At 42.7% G+C, this 20,442-nt stretch overlaps 1 protein-coding gene across 1 annotated transcript in view; it reads right to left on the reverse strand.

Moving 5' to 3' along the window:
• Positions 1 to 20,201, reverse strand: part of LOC127579258 (membrane-associated phosphatidylinositol transfer protein 2-like) — a 314,070-nt gene extending 293,869 nt beyond the window's left edge. The window contains 1 exon segment of the mRNA XM_052031908.1: positions 19,948 to 20,201. The gene's annotated coding sequence lies outside the window, so the exon portion shown is untranslated.
• Between the last annotated feature and the right edge of the window lie 241 nt (positions 20,202 to 20,442).

Consider the following 20,442-nt stretch of genomic DNA (forward strand, 5'->3'; position numbering starts at 1 on the left):
CTCCATAATAAATTTTGCTGTTTCTGATTGCAAGGGATCTACATTTATCTTTGATACTCATTTACTTACAGAAGCTTTTAGAGCCTGATTTCATGTTTCTTGCAAGTTTATTCTCATACTCTATTTTTTAATCAAACCCTTGGTCTTTTTGATTTGCTTAATTCTGACCTGCTCCCAAACCTCATGCTTGTTGGATTTTTTTTGGAAAATTTAGGTGACTCCTCGTTGGGTCCAACCCATCCTTAACTTGTTTTGTTGCCATGGTTGGGTAGCTTTTCTTTTTTTGGTTTGTGCCAGAAAGGGATGGGTAACTGCTGCAGTCTTGCAAGTATTCCTTAACTGTTAGCTATTACTGATCCTTCATCATACCTTTCAATGAACTCCCCAATCTATCAGAGTTCAATGTGTTTGTTTTAGATAATCAAAGTTTCTACATATTAAAATACAATTGATTCTATAGATCACCTGATACAAGGATTACATGTGGTTTAGCTAACGTCAGAGAAGGGCCAGGACACCATTTGGATGCAGCTGAACTTTGAAGACAATCCACCCAAGGCCTCAACATTGATTTCTCTACTTCTGGTAACCCCACCCCTTTTCTTCCACACCCCCCCCCCATTCCTTTGTCTTCCCTCCTCCACCTTGATGACCTGCCTATCTCCTCTCCTATATTCCATGGTCCACTGCCCCCTCCTACCAGATTCCTCCTTCTTCAGCCCTTTGCCTCTTCTACCCATCACCCCTCAGCTTATTACATCTCCCCACCCCCCCAAACCTCTCACCTGGACTTGTCTAACACCTGAACTCACCTATCACCTGCCAGCCTGTGCTCCTCCCCCTCCCCCCCACCTTCTTATTCTGGCTTCTGCCTCTTCCTTTCCAGTCCTGATGAAGGGTCTCGGCCTGAAACATCAACTGTTTATTTCCCTCCGTAGATGCTGCCTGACCTGCTGAGAGCCTCCAGCACTTTCTGTGTATTGCTCCAAATCCCAGCATCTGCAGAATTCCTTGTGCAAGTTTCTGATGCAGGAATGGACACATCAAGGTAATCCACCAGCTGCGATGGATTCAGAAGACTTCACCTATTATTTCCTCACATTATCTTATCATTTACACAGCCACATATTCCAAATATTTTAATAACGTCACAGACGAACATGAACCAGGAATGAAATGTTAAAATGTACCATGTTGATTCCTCATACACAAACTTTCATCAGGAGATATTTAAGAGAATTAACAGTCAAATGAAGTATTTATCTTGTGACATCAATATTTGGAAACTTTAACAGACACAGATTCCATACCAACATCACTTACGTTCATAGGCTATTGTTCAACCTTCAGTCCTTGGCAGCAAACAATAAACCTTCAAGTATATAAAGAACACCCTCAATTCAACGGTGGCTGGTGAGTGCACTTAGAGTATCTCAGTGCACTCACTAGCCATCTGGAGAATAAGGCACATGGGATCCAAGACAAGCTGGTTAATTGGATAACAGGAGGCAGAGAGCAGTGGTGGAGGATGTTTTTCAGACTGGAGGTCTATGGCCAGTGGTGTACCACAGGGATTGGAGCTGGGACTCTCATCGTTTCTGATAATATAAATGTCTTGGATGTGAATGTTGGATGTATGATTAGTAGGTTTACTGATGACACAAAAATTGGTGGTGGTGTGGATAGTAAGGAAAGTTCTCCAAGGCTACAGAAAGATATAGACCAGATAGAAAATTGGGCAGTGTGCAGACAGATGGAATTTAATCCCAGGAAGTATGAGGTGATGCAAATTGGAAAGTCAAGTAGGGGTAGGACATATACAGTAAATGGTGGGGTACCAAGAACATGATGAACAGAGAGACCTTGGGATCCAAATCCATACTTCTCTGAATGTGGCACTACAGGTAGATGGGTAGTGAATAGGATATATGGCATGCCTACCTTCATAGGTCAGGGCATAGAATGCAAGAGTTGGGATATTATGTTGCAACTTTACAAAATGCTGGTCAGACCACAGTGTGCAGTTTTGGTTGCTGCATTATAGGAAGGATGCGATGGTGCTATAGAGAGTGCAGAGGAGATTCACCTGGATGTTGCCTGGATGGGAGGGCTTTAGTTACGGGGAGAGATTGGATAGGCTGGGAGCAAAGGTGAATGAGAGGGGAACCTGATAGATGTACATAAGATAAGAGGCATAGATAGGGTAGATAGTCAAAATTTTTTTTGCAAGATAGGAGCATCGAAAACAAGAGGGCATTGGTTTAAGATGAAAAGAAGGCATTTTGAAGGGGATTGGAGGGGATATCTTTTTTTGAAACAGTGAGTGGTTGATACAAGGAATGCCCTCCAGATTACCGATCAGATACCAAGTTTAAGAGGCATTCAGACAGGTATTTAAATAGACAGAACATAGAAAGAACAAATGCAAGCAAATAGGATTAGTATAGATAGGTGAGATGTTTGGCATGGATGTGATGGGCCAAAGGGCCCATTTCTATGGCTCTACGATTCTACATGCTGAACAATTAGTTGCTTGTAATACCTCACTGGAGTGATAGATTCTAGATGATCACAGCCATTACCATTTATATATGGTTACCATGCTGCGGTTTTGGTGCTCATGTTGTACAATCAAGTGATGGAGTGGCTATATCAGCCGACAACCAGCACCAAAAATCTGTTCTCTCTACATTCAGCCACTTGACGTCTACACTTCGAAGGACCAGCGGATGTTTATTATTGGAACAAGATGGAGATTTTTGGTTCTGCTCAATTTGTGAAGTGGAAAAAGTTAATTTTTAAAAGTTTGCCTCTCAGTTCTTGGCTCCTGCAAGTGGACATCAATTGAATAGCTTTGTGTTTTTCAATTCCATCAGAAACGTATTGGAAATGACCAAAAAGTATTTTTTTTTTTAAAAACAGCAAAAAGCAATGGAAAAGTCCAAAGAGACTTGTTACATACATAATCAAGATGTCAGAGGAATACAAAATAATCCAAATCTACAGAACTGAAATGCAAGTTTTGCTACACACATATCCAGAATGTTGGCTAAATCACACCCAAAGTACTAAAAGCTGTTCTTGACAGCAAAATTACTAACTAGATCCTGAAGGGAGTTCAGTGGAATGATAACTGGACTCCAAGGATTAAACTAAGAGGAAAGATTACAGAAATGCAGGTTGCTATCCCTGGCATTTAGAAAGTTAAGGAATACTAATACCTTGAAAACTTCAGTCAATTGATGTGTAGAGGATCAGCAGCCTGTTTAAACCCATCTGATTCACACTACTGCCCAAGACAAAGGAGATGGCACAGCAGCAAGGAAAACCATTAAAATACATAGTCATTGAGGAGCTACCAGCCTTTCTACTCATCCTGCTAATGTTAACTGGCCAAGACTCTAAATGACCCAGCAGACTGCAGCTTGTCTAGATAAGAGAAGGCAAACAGGTGAAATGAAAGGTTCACTGACCATAGAACAGTACAGCACAGGAACAGGCCCTTCAGCCCACAATGTCTGTGCCAAACATGATGCCAATTTAAACTAATCCCAACTGCCTGCACCTGATCTATTCCCTGCCTGAACAGGTGTCTATCTAAATGCCTCTTAAACAGTGTTATTGTATCTGCTCCCACCACTTGCTCTGGCAGCACGTTCCAGTCACCTACAGCTCTGTGTAAAAGAACTTCTCTGGTAAATGTCTCTTTGAAACTTCCCCTCTCACCTCAAACCTATGCCCTCTAATATTTGACATTTTCATCCTGCGATAAAGACTCTTGTCTACCCTATCTATGCCTCTGATAATTTTATATACTTCTATCAGGATGTGCCCCAGCCTCCAACACTCCAGAACAAACAACCCAAGTTTCTCTAACCTCTCCTTATTGCTAATACTATCTAACCTAGGCAACATCCTGGTAAACCACTTCTGCATCCTCTCCAAATGTGGCCAAACCAAAGTTTTATACAGCTGTAACATGACTTCCTGAATTTTATACTCGGTGCCCCAACCAATCAAAGTGAGTATGCCGTATGCCTTCTTTATGACCTTATCTACTTGTGTTGCCACTTTCAGGGAGCTATGCGCCCTGCATTCCCTCTGCACATCAATGCTTCGAAGGGTCCTGCTGAATACTTTCCCCTCACATGCGACTTCCCAAAGTGCAACACCTCACACTTGCCCAGATTAAACTCCATCTGCTTTACTCTGCCCACATTTCCAACAGATCTGTATCCTGCCGAGTCCTTTGACAACCTTCCTTTTTGTCCACAACTCTGCCAATTTTTGTGTCGTCTGCAAGCTTACTAATTAGCCCACCTCCATTTTCGTCCAGGTCATTTACATACATCATAAACTGAAGTCTCAACCCTAATCCCTGCAGAACACCACTCGTCAGACCTCCAGTCAGAATAACACCCCTCCCCTCTGTCTTCTATGACCAAGCCAATTTTCCATGGATCCAATGTGCTTTAATCTTCTGGATCAACCTACCATGAGGGACCTTGTCAAAAGCTTCCCTAAAACCTACGTATACAACATCCACTGTACTACCCTCACTCATTTTCATCAAATCCTCAAAAAACTGAATCAAATTTGTAAGACATGACCTCCCCCACGCAAAGTCATACTGACTAACCCTAAAATGTCCATACTTTTCCAAATAAAAGTAGATCCTAGCCCCAACGATCTCCTTCAATAATTTCCCTAACATAGATGCAAGGCTCACCAGCCTATAGTTTCTTGGTTTGTGTCTATTACCCTTTCTAAACAGAGGAACAACACTAGCTATTCTCCAGTCCTCTGGGACCTCAGCTGTGGCTAAAGAGGATACAAAGCTCCAGCAATCTCCTCTCGTGTCTCTCTCAATAGCCTGGGATAGATCCCATCAGGGCCTGGGAACTTATAGAGTCACACAGCACAGGAACAGGCCCTTCACCCCAACTCATCCATGTCAACCAAGTTACCAACTCTGTCACCTCAAGAAAAAGCAATCAAGTTCATGAAACAGAATTTCTCATGCACAAAGCTATGCTGACTATCGCTTATCAGTCCTTGCCTTTCCAGATGCAGAAAGATCCTATCTCTCAGAATCCCCTCCAGTAACTTTCCCACCACTGATATTAGGCTCACCATCCTGTAGTTCCCTGGCTTGTCCTTGCAACCCTTCTTAAATAAATGTCACAACGTTAGCCACACTCCAATCTTCCAGTACCTCACCTGTGGCTAAAGATACAGATATCTCTGCCAGGGCCCCTGCAATATCTTTCCTACCTTCCCACAACATTCTAGGATACACTTGGTCAGGACCCAGTGATTTATCCACCTTTGTGCACATTATGACCTCCCGTTTGGTAATGTGGATATGTTTCAAGACATCACTGTTCTCTTCCCCAAATTCCCTCATATCCACGACCTTCACCACAGTAAATACTGAAGAGAAATATTCGTTTAAGACCTCATCTATCTCCAGTGGCTCCACAAATAGGCAACTACATCCATCCTTTGGGGCCCTATTCGCTTTCTAGTTACCCTTTTGCTCTTAATATACTTAAAGAACCTCTTAGTATTCTTTTTTACTTATCTGCCCAGGATATTCATGTCCCCTTTTTGCCTTCCTGATTTCCCTCTTAAGTAAACTCCTACACCTCTCAAGAGATTCACTTGATCCCAGCTGCCTATACCCAACATATGCCTCCTTATTTTTCCCCTTACAAGAGCCTCAATATCCCTCATCAGCCAGGGTTCCCTAATCATGCCAGCCTTGCCCTTCACTCTGACAGGAATAAACTGCCCTTGAACTCACCCCATCTCACTTTTCAAAGCCTCTCGCTTGCCAGACATCCCTTTACCTGCTAACAGCCTCTCCCAATCAACCTTTGCAAATTCCTGTCTGGTGCCATGAAAATTAGCCTTGCCCCAGTTTAGGACTGGGGCTTGAGGACCAGTCCTACCTTTTTCCATAACTATCTTAAAACTAAGACTTATGGTCACTGGTTCTGATGTACTCCCCCATTGACATATCAGCCACTTAGACAGCCTCAATATCCAAGAGAAGGTCACATGTTGCCCCCTCTCTAGTAGGATTCATCTACTTATTACATGAGAAAGCTTTCCTGGACACATTTAACAAATTCTGCCCCATCTAATCCCACAGCACCATGGCAATCCCAGTCAATATCAGGGTAGTTAAAATCACCTACTATTAAATCCTATTACTCCTACACCTCCTTTGTGATTTTTCTTCCTATTTGCTCCTCTTTCTCACTGACTACTGGGGGCCCTACATTTGGTGGAACTGAATATTGTGCAACCATCATTGAAGACACCACTTTTGACCTTATGTGAAAGGAAGATCATTGAAGCAGCTGAAGATATTTGGAAAGGAACTCCAGCAACAACGTCCCCGTGCTGGGGTGAGAGACCTGCAACAATCACTACCATCTCCCTTTGTATGAGGTACGAATCCAACCATCTTTACTATTCACCGACTTCACTTTTAATCAAGATTCCTTTATACCATACTGAGTCAAATCCTGCCAGGAGGTTAAGGGCAGTCACACAAAAGTTAGCATTTCTGGTCCTCTCCCCACAGAGTCAGCGCTCGACTATCCCTTCCACTCTTAAAAAAATTATTAACTGCATCAAATGTTTGTACAGTACCGGCAACATACGCACCTTCAGTACAGCAAACATGTCTCTGCTACTCAGTGCACAGGCACTAACCTGGGTACACATCCCATCTCTCTCTCTCTCTCTATCTAGGGAATGGAATCTTGCTGGGTACAGAGGCCTAATTTCCAGTAGCATCACTGAGGGATGCAGCATGGAAACAGGCCCTTCAACCCACCAAATCTATGCTGATCACCAACCACCCATTTACATTCATCTTACAATATTTCCATATTTTTTTTAATTCTCCCCACATTTTCAACCATCTCAGATTTTACCACTCACCTACACACTAGGAACAATTTACAACGGCCAATTAACCAACCAATCCTGCGCAATGTTGGGATGTGGGAGGAAACCACGGCACCCAGAGGAACCCATGGAGTCAGCATGGAGAGAGACAGCACGGAAGTCAGGATTGAACTCAGGTTACTGGCACCAAGAGGCAGTGGCTCTACTAGCTGTCCTACTGTCTCCTGAAGAAAACTAACTCTCAATCTTGGATAGGTTCCCATCTTTCCCTTCACAGAATCAAAAAGGCTATAGCAATGGAAGGAGGTCCTTCAGCCCATCAAGCTGTCCAAAAACAATCCAGTTGGTCCAATGCCACTCTCCATGGTCCTGATCTTGTTTCCCCTTTCAAGTACCACTACTCTTCCCGGCAGCATTGTCCAGATTCTAACTACTCACCATAAACAAAAATGGGTTTTTCTCATGTCACTTTTGGCTCTTTTGCTCATCAAAAAAAAGACCCACTGGGACTTAATCCTTCTGCCATTGGAAACAGATTCTGTCTATTGACTGGTCCCTTCAGGAGTTTAAAATCTCTGTCAGAACACCACACACATCACCTGTTCCCAGGAGAACAACTCGCTAGTCACACAGCTAAAGTCCCTCATCCTTGGAATTATTCCTGCAAACCTCTTTGGCACCCTCTTTAAGGGCTTCACTCCTTACCTCAAGTATGGTGTACAGAACTGGTCACAATATACCTGCTGTGACTAAATCAACACGTTACAAAGATTCTTCATAGCTTCTTTGCTCAGATACCCTGTGCCTCAATTTGTAAAACTCAGGATTCCACATATTTTTGTTACTGCTTTATCAACTGGCCCAGCCTTTCACTGATTCATGCACAGACTGCATGCCCCAGGTCTTGCCCGTTCCCTATCCATGTCCACAAGTTTATATCCCCCATCCATGTAAAAACATAGATAGAAGTAAGCTCTTTGTATGTGCTCCACCATTCAATGAGGTTAGGGCTGTGCTTTTACCTCAGTACCACCTGAACCAACCACACATTCATTACTCCTACTTCATAACTGTATTAAATTTCACTGCTTGTCTACCCATTTTGCCAGTGTAGCTATACCCTTTTGGAGTCTATTGCATACATTGAAAATAAGCTTTGCCAGTGGTGGTACACACCAAGGGTCTGCCAAATAAATTCGCCTCCAATTACCAGATTTGCAATTACAATCAAAGCAACATCTTGCAATGTGAAAAGCTGTTTCATACAAAGCAACACTACTAAGTACTCAAAACCAAACAGTCTAGAAAATTTCGTATGATAAATCAACTACTACATAGTACAGGCACATAGTTCCCTGAAAGTGGCATCACACGTAGACAGGGTTGTTATGGACTCAGTGAAAGTCCCTTTAAGATAGAGAGTGTGTGGGTATGTGTGTGTGGGGCGTGCTTACGTCAATAGAAGATAAAGGACGTAATGACATTTTTGAAGAAGTCAGAAGAAGGAGAGAGAGAGAGAGAGAGAAGGGAGAGAGACACCAGCCTGCTTGTTTTCTCTATCAATGGATGAGAAACAATAACTGTGTTTGCCACTGAAATCCACGTATGGAAGTTGGAAGTAATCCGGTGGAGTTCACTTTGTTGCTGACTTGTAGAAGGAAACAGGTATTTGTGTGTGGACGACCACGATTCGGATGCTTTTCGGGGTGAGGAAGTCACTACCGAGTAAACGCTGAAGTGTCGTTTGGGGTTCCATCGTGGAACATTTGGATTTCGTATTTACTCTCCCTATGTTCTCTACATCTACGTCTTATCTTCTGACAACGGTGGTTGTTGAAGAAGCCCTTGCTCATGTTTCACCTTATGGCTTGCGGAACTGAACTTTAAGAACCATTCCGGAACTTGGAGTTTGGGACTTTGTCACACACACACACACACACACACACACAAAGAGTTTAGTTTTGGGGTTAACGTTCGAGGTTTAACATTTTTGAATTCTAACATACTAACATTTTTACTTTTATTTTACGTATTATCATAAGTAGTGATTAATAAAATAGTTTTTAACACTAAATCATGCTCAGTGTGTTTCTTTTGTTGCTGGTTTGTGACAAAATTGGGGGCTCGTCCGGGATAGTTCCCAAGGTTAACGAGTGTCGTCTGGGATCGTTCCCCAGATTGACGAGATTTGTTCGGGATTCAATCCAAAGATTTTTGAGGGAGGTCTGATAAATTCTTTTTAATTGGCTTGTGTGTGTGGAAACCAGCAGCAATGGATATTAAGGCATTTTTGGAGTCACCAACCCAAAAGGGATTGGAGGTGGCGAAAAAGGATGATCTGATAAAGATTGCTACAAGGTTAAACCTTACAGAAGTAAAGCAGTCTATGAGAAAGGCAGATATTCAGAGACTGATAGCTGGCCATTATGTGGAAAAGAAGGTGTTTGAGAAGGAAGTGTTACGACAGTTTCCTGGCAGTGAAATAGCAATTTCTGAGGCACAGGTGCAGCTGGCAAAGATAGAGGCTGAACGAGAACAAAAGAAATTAGAGGCCAAACAAAAGATAACTCAGATGAAGTTAGAGGCTGAACGGGAACGAGAGCTAACTCAGATGAAGTTAGAAGCTGAACAGGAACGGGAACTAATTCGGTTAAAGTTTGAGGCAGAGGAGAAGGAAAAACAGAGGCAGCATGAGTTACAAATGAAGCGTAGGAGTTTGGAATCTGATTCTGATGATGGCTTTTCAGCCAGTAGGGAGGTTCGATTAGTCCCTCCTTTTGAGGAAGATCAGGTTGATCAGTATTTCCAACATTTTGAAAAGGTTGCTGTGAGTTCAAACTGGCCAAGGAAAGGATGGGCTCTTATGGTACAGAGTGTGATTAAAGGTAAAGCTCAAAAAGCTTATTCTGCTTTGTCTGCTGAGGATGCAGCTGATTATACCAAGGTAAAACAAGCTATATTGAAGGCCTATGAATTGGTACCTGAAGCTTATAGACAAAAATTTAGAGACTTGAGGAAATCTGCAGATCAGACTTATATGGAATTTGCCAATGGAAAGAGAATATGTTTTGAACGATGGTACATGGCTAAAAATGTAGATGAGGATTTTGATAAATTGAAAGAATTGATATTAGTGGAAGACTTTAAAAGATGTGTTCCAGCTGAATTAACAACATATTTAAATGAAAAGGCAGTGGAAACTTTACAAGAAACTGCTAGGTTGGCAGATGATTATGCTTTAACCCATAAATCAAAATGGGGACAACCTAAAACCTTTCAAAAGAGTTACAAGGACAATCCAGGTAAACCGGAGATTAAATTGGGAGGTAATCAAAAAGGGAAGGATGAAAAGAAGCCAGGGCTGGAGAAACCGGTTGAGCGTACTTGTTATTACTGAAGGAAACCTGGCCATGTGATATCTAATTGTGCCCTTTTGAAGAAAAGGAAGGAAGCTGTGTCCAATGCTTGCTTTCAGGCAATTAAAAATCAAAAAGGTTCAGGAGATGCTGTTAAAGATCAGTCCTTGCAAGAGGGAAAAGCGGAAAAGTTGGAGGAGGTGAGAAAGGAATTCCGTTCTTATGTATCAGAGGGTTTTGTTTCACTGAATGATGAGTCACCCCAGGTGCCAGTGAAAATTCTTAGAGATACTGGGGCTAGTCAATCTCTCTTGCTGGACAGTGTTTTAAATTTTGGTGAAGAAAGTGACACTGGTGAGGTAAATCTAATACGAGGCGTTACAGATGACACCATGTCTGTCCCTTTACACAGGGTGATTTTAAAGTCAAAGTTCGTAGAAGGACCAGTCGAGATAGGGATAAGACCTAGTTTGCCAGTGGAAGGAGTTTCTTTGTTATTGGGAAATGACCTTGCAAGATGGAGAAATTGTTCCTGTGGTACGGTTAACAACCAAACCAAGGATTGATGAGTCTGAGAATGATCCAGATGTTTACCCATCATGTGCGGTGACTCAAGCTAGAGCTAGAGAATTAGCCAAGACAGACAGTCCGGTGCAGTCTGATGTAGTTGCTTGTGACAGTCCTAAACAGGAAGAAAATTATGATGCCTTATCTGAGACTTTTCTGTCTTCACTGGAGGATCAACATCCTTGTAGTGAGCCTGAATTTAAAGATTTGTCTTTGTCGAGGAAGGATTTTATGGTGGAACAGACAAAGGATCCTGAGTTGACAGAATTGAAAGAAAAAGCACTCTCATGTGAGGAGATTGAAAAAGTGCCAATTGGATATTATGTCAAAAATGGAGACCTCCTCATGTTCCTGTTAATGAGGAATGGGAAGTTATTCATCAGGTTGTTGTTCCAAAAGTTTATAGGAATGAGATTTTAAATTTGGCCCATAGTATGCCTTTGGGTGGTCATTTTGGGGTGAATAAAACTGTAGGGAAGATCTTGAAACAATTCTATTGGCCTGGTTTGAGAAAAGATGTGGTGATGTTTTGTCGAACCTGCCACACGTCAGATGGCAGGTAAACCAAATCAAAAACCCCCTGTGGCTCCGTTGAAACCAATTCCTGCTTTTGGTGAACCATTTTCGAAGGTGATTGTGGACTGTGTTGGCCCATTACCAAAGTCTAAGACTGGAAATCAGTATTTGTTAACCATTATGTGTATCACTTCTAGATTTCCAGAGGCAATACCCCTTAGAAATATTAAGGCCAAGACGGTGTCAAAGGCTCTTTTAAAATTTTTTACCTTGTTTGGTTTGCCAAAAGAAATCCAATCTGATCAAGGTAGTAATTTTATGTCAAATTTTTTTCAACAACTAGTCTATGAGCTGGGAGCAAAGCAAATTGTATCATCTGCATATCACCCAGAATCTCAAGGAGCTCTGGAGAGATTTCATTCTACTCTCAAAAATATGCTGAAGACATATTGCTTTGAAAACACAAAGGATTGGGACGAAGGTATTCATTTACTTTTGTTTGCCGTTAGAGAATCAATCCAGGAGTCAATAGGATTTAGTCCATTTGAGCTTGTATTTGGACATAGGGTGAGAGGACCTTTGGAGTTGTTAAAAGAGCAATGGGTTAATGAGGAAGTGCACTTGAGTCTGTTGGACTATGTCCAAAAATTTAAAACTCGGTTGGAGAGAGTCTGCCAGCTAGCGAGAGAGAATTTGAAAACTAGCCAGATAAGAATGAAGACATATTTTGATAGACGTACTCGGCCTAGGACATTTGCAGTGCGGCAAAAGGTGTTGGTATTTTTCCCTAGCCAAAATAATCCCTTGCAATCTCTTTTTTCTGGACCCTATGTTATTGAATCTCGAATGACTGATTTAACATATATAATCAAAACACCAGATAGAGGCAAGAAAACACAACTCTGTCATGTAAATATGCTAAAACCTTATTATGAGAGGGATTCAGTTGTGGCCTTGGTGGATGATGTGAAGGTTGTTTCTAGAATGCCTGATGTTGATGTTGAGGAAGGCCAATTTAGACCAAATATTGTTCCATCGAAACTAAAAAACCAAAATATCCTGGAGAACCTTGAAACGAAGTTGGACCATTTACAAGTTTCACAAAAACAACAGATGAGAGAATTAATTTTAAAATTTAAAAATCTGTTCCCAGATGTTCCAAACAGAACATCGATAATTACCCATGATGTTGACGTTGGGGATGCAAAACCAATCAAACAACACCCCTATTGAATGAATGTGGAAAAAAGTAAACTTGTTGATCAGGAAATCAAATACATGTTGGAAAATGATATTATTAGACATTCTACTTCAAATTGGAGTTCGCCCTGTGTTATTGTACCTAAACCTGATGGAACTGTTAGATTTTGCACAGATTACAGGAAAGTGAATGCTGTAACAAAGTCAGATGCTTACCCTATTCCTAGGGTGGATGACTGCATAGATAGAGTGGGAAAGGCAAAATTTCTTACAAAGATTGACCTATTAAAAGGGTACTGGTGTGTTCCATTAACAGATAGAGGAAGGGAGATTTCAGCCTTTGTGACCCCTTCTGGATTGTATGAATACAATGTTTTACCATTTGGAATGAAAAATGCTCCGGCAACATTTCAAAGAATGATTAATTCAGTGATTCATGGGTTAAAACATACAGATGCCTACATTGACGACTTAGTGACTGGGAATGATACTTGGGAAGATCACATCTCTGCGTTAGAAAGATTGTTTGAAAGACTTTCCAAGGCTAACCTTACAGTTAACTTGGCTAAAAGTGAATTTGGCCATGCCACTGTGACGTATCTTGGTTATGTTGTAGGTCAAGGCAAGCAAACTCGTGTTCAGGCAAAAGTTCAAACAATATCTGAGTTCCCTATTCCCACAGGTACGAGGACTGTTAGAAGATTTTTGGGAATGGTTGGATATTACCGAAAATTTTGTAAAAATTTTGCTGATATTGCTCTTCCCCTAACTAATCTTCTGAAGAAGGGAGTAAAGTTTGTTTGGACAGATTCTTGTCAAGAAGCATTTGAGAAGCTGAAAGCCATTTTATGCTACCATCCTGTGCTCAAAACACCTGACTTTGAAAAGCCATTTTCATTAGCAGTAGATGCCAGTGATGAAGCTGCAGGAGCTGTGTTATTGCAGAAGGGTGACCTTGATGATATTGACCATCCTGTAGCTTACTTTTCAAAGAAATTTAATGAGCATCAAAAGAATTATTCCACCATAGAGAAAGAATTACTGTCGCTTGTTTTAGCCTTGCAACATTTCAGTGTATATGTTTGCACCGCTCAGAAACCATTGACTGTGTATACAGATCATAACCCATTGGTGTTTCTGAGCCGAGTCAAAAACAAGAACAGAAGGCTGTTAAACTGGAGTTTAATTTTGCAAGAGTTTGATCTCATGATAACTCACATTAAAGGCAAAGATAATGTGATTGCTGATTGTCTTTCCCGATGTTAAATGGGAAACATGTATCTGTACTAATCTGATAGTCTGTAGTTGTGTAGCATGATAATTATTAACATTACTAACTGTATGCGCGGTTAAATTTTTCTTGGGAAAAATTTTTTTTAGGTGGGAGGTGTTACGGACTCAGTGAAAGTCCCTTTAAGATAGAGAGTGTGTGGGTATGTGTGTGTGGGGCGTGCTTACGTCAATAGAAGATAAAGGACGTAATGACGTTGTTGAAGAAGTCAGAAGGAGAGAGAGAGAGAAGGGAGAGAGACACCAGCCTGCTTGTTTTCTCTATCAATGGATGAGAAACAATAACTGTGTTTGCCACTGAAATCCACGTATGGAAGTTGGAAGTAATCCGGTGGAGTTCACTTTGTTGCTGACTTGTAGAAGGAAACAGGTATTTGTGTGTGGACGACCACGATTCGGATGCTTTTCGGGGTGAGGAAGTCACTACCGAGTAAACGCTGAAGTGTCGTTTGGGGTTCCATCGTGGAACATTTGGATTTCGTATTTACTCTCCCTATGTTCTCTACATCTACGTCTTATCTTCTGACAACGGTGGTTGTTGAAGAAGCCCTTGCTCATGTTTCACCTTATGGCTTGCGGAACTGAACTTTAAGAACCATTCCGGAACTTGGAGTTTGGGACTTTGTCACACACACACACACACACACACACAAAGAGTTTAGTTTTGGGGTTAACGTTCGAAGTTTAACATTTTTGAATTCTAACATACTAACATTTTTACTTTTATTTTACGTATTATCATAAGTAGTGATTAATAAAATAGTTTTTAACACTAAATCATGCTCAGTGTGTTTCTTTTGTTGCTGGTTCGTGACAGGGTGGTGAAGGCAGCTTCAGGCATGCTGGCCTTCATCACTCAGGGCACAGAGTACAGAAGTTGGGATGCTATGTTGCACATTTCGGTGAGGCCACGTATGGAGTACTGTGTTCAGTTTTGGTCATCTTGCTTGAGGAAAGATGCCATTAAGGCCCTCTGGCTTTGGATCTCCCTACCATGGGAAACAGACACTGGTTATCTACCCTATTTATGCCTCCCATAATTTTATATCATGTCACCTCTCAGCCTCCTCTGCTCTAGGGAAAACAGACCCACCCTATCCTATCTCTCCTGATAACTCAAGCCCTCCAATCCAGACAATATCCGTGTGAGCCTTTTCTACACCCTCTCCAGTTTAATCATATTTCTCCTGTTGTATGACGACCAGAACTGCACACAATACTCCAAGTTTGGCCTAATCAAGGTTTTGTACAAAGACCCAACTCTTGTATTCAATGCCTCAGCCGAAGGCATACACCTCCTTCACCATCCTGTCTACCAGTTTTTACCTCTTTCGGGGAACCATATACTTGTACCCAAAGGCCGTTCAACAACACTCCCCAGGGCCCTGCCGTTCACTGTGCATGTCCTGGTCTGGTTTAACTTCCTATAATGCATCATTTACCCAAGTTAAATTCCATTAGTCATCCCCTTGCCCACTTTCCCAGGTAATATAGATTCTATTACAACATTAGACAACCTTCTTCACTGTACCACCAATTTCTGTGTCATCTGCAAATGTACTAATCATACCAACTACATTCTCTTCCAAATCACTAATATATACGACAACTAAGGAGCCAATCCCAAATACTGAGGCTCTGCCTTCTGGTCCAAGACTCTACAGTCAGAAAAGCAGCCTTTTAACATCTACCCATAACGTTTCTCAGCATCATACACATTTCAATTAGGGCACTCAGAGAAAACCTGTGCAGACTCCACACAGAAGGACTAGGCATCAGGATCAAACACAGCTCACTGGTGCTGTGAGGCAGGTCTACCAGTTGCCCCACTCTGCCCCCTACTGAAGTAAATCCAATAGGGAATTCAGGAAAAACTTTTTAACCCAGAGAGCAATGAGAATTTGAAACACAATACCACAAAGAGTTGCTAACATCAACTTTACAGACACATTTATGGGAAAGCAAAATGTACACAAGAGATGAAGGAACAAAAGGTGAAGACTGCTCACGTGGAACATAAGTATTGGCAGAGGCCAAATATTTTAAATGGTGTGTTTGTGTGCTGTTCATTTGATGTCTATTTGCTCTGACAACAAGTTTTATGGCATTTGGCTTGTATCAAGGAAGACCCAGAAAAGAGCTGGGTTTATTCATGTAAACAATGCCTCCCATTTTACTTTCCTTCTTGAATTAGCTGCAAATTTTCTTACAATTCGCCCTCTGCAGCAGACAGAGGTAACAGCTGTACTTCCTGGAGACACAAGGGAGACTGCAGATGCTGCAACCTGGAGCAAATAACAAACTGCTGGAGGACCTCAGGGTCACAATCCAAAATGGCGACCATCCCTTTGCCCACACAGCTTTACTTCCGAAGTAGACAGCTCCCAATATAAAACCTACAAAGTTACAACAGCAGTATTGTTACAAATGTTCTTTCACATAATGGGAGACCATGCAGTACTTATAAAAGGAATCTTGAGAGAAAGGATGTAGATAATTTTAAGTAAAAAGTGCACATCTATAAACTATAATCTAATTTTTCACTGAAATTAGCCAGAATAAAACAATCATCCAACTCAAGAAATGATTCTCTGCTCATGCAAAATGATGACTGTTCAGAAAGCATTAGGAGAAAGCAGCCTCCTCAAGTGCTCCAAGTGATAGACCACAGCAGTAAACAAACGTACGAATCTATAACACTCAGCCCCAGTCACCTCAAAAGAAGTCACTGCCACTGGTTCATTGTGTTCAGTTCTGGGCAGCAAGACTCAGGGTGGATAAGGTCATGGAGGGGGCATTGCACACATTAACCAGGTGTAAATGGTCAAAATATTAAATATCAATTCTGATTGCATTCTTTCAAAATTGAAAGGTTTGGGGGCATTCTAATTCAGATTTTATGTAAATCAATAAAATTGATAGAGAGAAGTTTCCAGGTGGAAAAGAAAGAGAGCAAGAGGAATCTTACAATGTGGTTGAGACATGGAGGAGTAATATCACAGGGGTGGGGAGACTCTGAAATTCACCACATTTAAAGCCTGCATTTGCTGGGGGTTAACTGAAATCTTCAGGACTGACAGTGATGGATTTCCCTAGGGCAGAGAAATTAACAAATCTGCTTCAGTTGCTACCTTATTCCTCTTAGTCTGAAATTAGCATTTATGACCTAGAAAATTCTGCAGACTCCCCTCACCTATTTAAGTCTACACTCTGAAGCAGACTCAGGATGTGAGTCAGTTTCCCCAGGCTGTTGCAGACCCCATGAACAAGGAACCATTGGTAAGGTTGTCTGAGCAGAGAGGACCATGCAAGTAATTGCCACATGCCCCAGGACACAATAAAGACAGACTAAAGTTCAGTAGTGCTACAAATCCCACAAATACATAGTCACCATATGGCAATGTGCTTTAACCAAAGTGTGTAGCAAGATATCTAACAACAATTATCTGCTTTAGATGTTGTGTTACATGCATTCACTTTGACCTAGAAATCCCCAACAGTTCTAACCAATATTTATTTCATTTAAAAATAATGACCTGCTTAAAACCTCATTCCTGTTGCCGGATCTTGTGTGTAAATTGACTGCTGATTCACTACATCACAACTTTAGAAGTACCTTGTTGATGCACATTGTGATGACCTGGCATCATAGAATCCTACAGCACAGAAGTGGGCCTTTTGGCCCACCTCACCTTTGCTGATACCCACCCGTACTAGTCCCATTTACCTGTATCCTTCCATGCCACTCCTACCCATGTACCTGCCCAAACGCCTTTTAAATGTTGTATCTCCCACTACTACCTCCTCTGGCAACTGATTCCAGATATTCACCACCCTGTGTGAAGAATTTCACAGGAACAAAGCTTTCTTTTAAAGTGCACAATGATTACACCAGTTCATTTGAAGCACAAGTGTGGTATTTGTATAGGAATGAAGCATGATCATTGCAGGATCTAGACGACAGAGGAAGCGGCTGATGGGACTGATTCACGCAGGAGGTCCATGACTAGTGGTGTTCCGCAGGGATCTGTACTGGGACCTCTGCTGTTTGTGATATATATAAATGACTTGGATGAAAACATGGATGGGTAAGTTAGTAAGTTCTCAGACAATATAAAGATTGTGGATAGTGTAGAAGATTGCCAAAGGATACAGCAGGATATAGATCAGCTGTAGATATGGTTAGAGAAATGGCAGATGGAGTTTAATCCGGGCAAATGCGAGGTGTTGCACTTTGGGAGATCATTTGTAAAGGGACAGTTAATGGCCCTTAACAGAGTCGATATACAGAGGGTATCTTGGGATCCAATTCCATAGCTCCCTCAAAAATGGTTGCACAGTTCGATAGGATGATAAAGGCAGCATAATGGCTTGCTTGCCTTCATTAGCTGAGGCACTGAGTTCAAGAGTCGAGAAGTTATGCTGCAGCTTTATAAAACTCTGGTTAGGCCCCACCTGGAATATGGCATTCAATTCTGGTCACCCCATTATAGAAAGAATGTGGAGGCTTGGGAGAAGGTGCAGAAGAGGTTTACCAGGCTGCTGCCTGGATTAGAGGGCATGTGCTATCAGGAGAGGTTGGACAAACTTGGGTTGTTTTCTCTGGAGCCACAAAGGCTGAGGGGAGGCCGGATAAAAGTTTATAGGATTATGAGAGGCATAGATAGACAGCCGGTATATTTTACCCAGGGTTAAAGTGTCTAATACCAGAGAGCATGCATTCAAGGTGAGCAGGGCAAGTTCAAAGGAGATGTGCGGGGCAAGTTTTTCTTTTACACAGTGAGTGATGAGTGGTAGTAAAGGCAAATATGATAGAAATGTTTATAAATGTGCAGAGAATGGAGGGATATGGATATTGTGTAGGCAGAAGTGATTGGTTTAGTTAGGCTTTTAATTACTAGTTTAATTAGTTTGGCACAGCATCGTAGGCCAAAGGGCCTGTTCCTGTGCTACACTGTTCTGTGTTCTAAAGCTGCTGTTTAATTCCTACAAAATACTGTAAAAACATTTGAAAAGAACGTTTGCCATGTTGCTAATTATCCACAGGATAGTTTGAAAACAAAATCATCCCTGTACCCAGCTATTCAGATATTGTATCTTCATATGGTCTGACTTGAAGTATTACAATAGAGGTAATGTCTTTCATTCTTAGAAAAGATCTGCTTCGACCCTGGATGTACTTCGTAGCTGAATTTCAAACAGTTAATGTATGTACCCTTGCAACAGAGGAGGAGGAGGATGTTCACAGAACCATGTGTGAGAGTTTCCATTGCGAGGAAACCACAATGTGCCGAGGTGTGTGCAGCTCCAGAACAAACCAGATTGAAGCCACATCCACACCCTAACACCCACTGCCTCGACCACCAACTCAACGTGGCTTCACTGTTCATCATTAACAAAATGCACTGCAGCAATTTACCAAAACTCGACAACACCTACCAAACCAGCAATCCGAGCCATCAAGAAAGGGCCGCAGACACGTGCAACCCCAGTCAGCGGCAACAATCACACTCATTCCTAACGTGAAAATATCTTCCTGGTTATTGGATCTAAATCCTGAAACTCCTCCTGCCGATGCAGCTTCACTGGCACCACAGCGTTTCAAGGAAGCTGCTCACCATCTCATCAACCATCCCCGCCGGCAACACCCACATTCTGGAAGTGACTCGAGATAAACTCCTGCATCACTGAAGTGTCACGGCTGATCGCTTACCTCAAGCTATAATTTTGGTCGAAACCTAAGTAATTTATGCAGAGTGTCCACAGCAATCTTTACACGGCGAAGTCGGTTGAATACTTAGAAAAGCAAAGGAACTAACAGCCGGAATGGCAGAGATCGCGGAGGCGCTAACTCCTGCGCGCACTGGTGTTGGCGGCTCCGGGAGCGGGCGAGCCGCGGCCGGCGGCTCCGGGGCGGGACTCAGTGCAGCCGCTTTGCCCCGTCTCCTAGCAACGGGTCCCGGGCTTGCATTTGAAAACCTTGCCGTTGACCGGCGGACCAACGGGCTGGGCAACGCTTGGCCCGGCCTCGCCCGCAGGCCTCCGCGCCCCGGTACACGCTGCCCGTTCATTTATCGGTGGGGTCCCCGCTCACCTCATCTCCCGGAGCGGCACCGCCGGTCTGCCCGAGCCGCCCAACGCCCTTCGCCAGCCGCCGCAGTCATGGTAGCCGGTAACGCCGCCGAACTCCCGCGCTCAGTGCCGAGTCCTGGAGAGGGGCGGATTCCACCTCACTAGACTGAGGGAAGCCTTGCCCACGGCTGCAGAGGCGCCCCGCCGCCCGCTCCAGCCCAGCCCGGCCCGGCCCAGCCCAGCCCAGCCCGGCCCGGCGCGGCAGCGGCAGCAGCAGCGGACCGTGCTCCCCGGAACGACAGCGCCGCCCGCTGCCAGGAGGCTGCAGCGCTCACTCACTCACAGATGAGGAACGGGGTGGCTGCAGACCGGTAAACCCAGCACACAGCTGCGGACTAATTACATGAACACGATGATAGAAAATAATTCCAAAGGCTACCCAGCTTCTGGGTGAAGAAATTTCTTATCTCAATCCTGAATGACCAAGACCTTATTTTGAAACTGTAACCTCTGGTTC

Source organism: Pristis pectinata, chromosome 17 (genome assembly GCF_009764475.1).
Source record: "Pristis pectinata isolate sPriPec2 chromosome 17, sPriPec2.1.pri, whole genome shotgun sequence".
In the NCBI taxonomy this organism is placed as follows: Eukaryota; Metazoa; Chordata; class Chondrichthyes; order Rhinopristiformes; family Pristidae; genus Pristis; species Pristis pectinata.